Consider the following 1,988-nt stretch of genomic DNA (forward strand, 5'->3'; position numbering starts at 1 on the left):
TTTAAAATATTTTTTAAAAAATTTTATTGTTAAAATAAAATATAAAGTATTTACCTATTTTAATTTTCAAAAAATTCTTAACCAGACATTTTAATTTTTAACTAAAATTGATTATACTTTACTCCTTCAATTGATTACTCCCTTAATTGTCAAAAAAAAAGAGGAGAGGATCCATTCCTCTATTCTACTTCGTTGCTCTTCTCGTAAGTTCTCATTTCTTTTTTTTCTTTTTTATTTTATTAATTTCTCTGCATATTTTATATTTTATTAATTTTGAATCTGATTAATATGGCAGTGGAAGGAGAGGTGGAGCTAGTGCAGTATACGAAGATGGTGATGTTGAAGAGAAAGAGAAAGACATTAATTTATGGTGATCTTGACAATGGGTCTTGGTCATAAAATTGGATTATCAGAGACGGCAAAGTTGGAAAATAATTTGAATTCAGGGGCTGAATGTGGCATTTTATCAAATGGAAGATCAGAATTCTTCACAAGTGAATCTCTTTTGAAATTGGATGTTTATAAACTTAAGAATTCTGCTTTCATCAGAGATTAGCATTTAAAAAAAAGAGAAAAAAACTAATTATTTTTTTTATTGCTATTTTAAAAAAGATTGTGGACAAAAAAAGGAAGAGGAAAAAGATGAAGAAGGGAAGGTCTTTCCATGGTCATATGATATGTGAAATAGTGAGCGGAGGATTCTTGTGAATTAGGAGAGTGAGGTTCTTCGTTGGATGCTAGAAGATGAGGAAGAAGATTATAAAAGCACAAAAATGAGGTATTTTTGGCACACAAGAGCCTAGGGATCAATTTGTCCCTTGGATTTGTATCACTTAATGTCCAACTCACCCACTAAATGTTACACGTTGGACAGTTTTGTTAGGATTTAACAAAGCAAAATGGCTCAGGGACCAATACGACTCACGGAATAAAATGTTGGAGACTCGCAGATTAATTAATTTTAGTTGAGACGATAATGTTTGGTATGAAATTTTTTGGAAATCAAAATGAGTAAATACTTTAAAATATATTTTTATTTTTAAAATTTATCAAAAATTTAAAATATGGTCAATTTTATGATACTTATGAGTTGGTGTTTAATTTTTGTCTATATTATTTTTTATGACAAATTTTAAATATTTAAAATTATTTACTTTTATATTTGAGTAAAGTATCATTTTTGTCTCCAATATTTGAGATAAATACTATTTGTGTCCCTAACGTTTAAATCGTCATATTTGTATTTCTAAGGTTTGTAAAAGTGATTTAATGTTATCTTGCCATCAATTACAAATCATGAGTTTTAGTTGGAGTTTTGAAAATCTTTTCTTGAAATTAGAATATAAATGTCTTGGATAGAACCGATGATCCACTCTAAAAAATAGCTCATCAAAAATTGAAACTAATCCCTACAACATTTACATAATTCACTTTTCTAAGGACATAATTGAATCTAAAAACAAATAGTAGGTACAATATTAAAATCGAACACATTCAAGTAAGACCTAATTGAGAATGAATTGATAAACCTAATTAACATCACCGTTCTACCAAATCTTAATGTCCTTCCTCAAAGAAGAGGTACAAACTCGAGAGGCACAGATCAGCAGCGGATGCATCACCGCAAACCATTGGCCTTGGTTCAAGCACATGAAGAACATCGTCGAGAACTCGCTTTTCGCGGAAAAGTTCATCAGTGGCAACGAGGACAAAGCCATCGTAACCTCCTGGACAACTGAAAAGTTTTGTTATATAAATTTTCCATATCTAAAAACTGAATTTCGTTAATTATTTAATATTGACTTCACGGCACGACTACATTAAAGTTAAATGAAACTTTTTTGGATTTAAATAAGACACTTTAAATCTTAAAAGTCAAAACCGGATTAGGCCCAAATGTAACCAATTTAATATTTTATCCTAAAATAAAATTTAAAAATTAAAAAAAAAAACTTTTGATATATTTAAAGGAAAAAAAAGGTACTTTA

This window comes from Arachis ipaensis, chromosome B08, assembly GCF_000816755.2.
Source record: "Arachis ipaensis cultivar K30076 chromosome B08, Araip1.1, whole genome shotgun sequence".
NCBI classification, from domain to species: domain Eukaryota; kingdom Viridiplantae; phylum Streptophyta; class Magnoliopsida; order Fabales; family Fabaceae; genus Arachis; species Arachis ipaensis.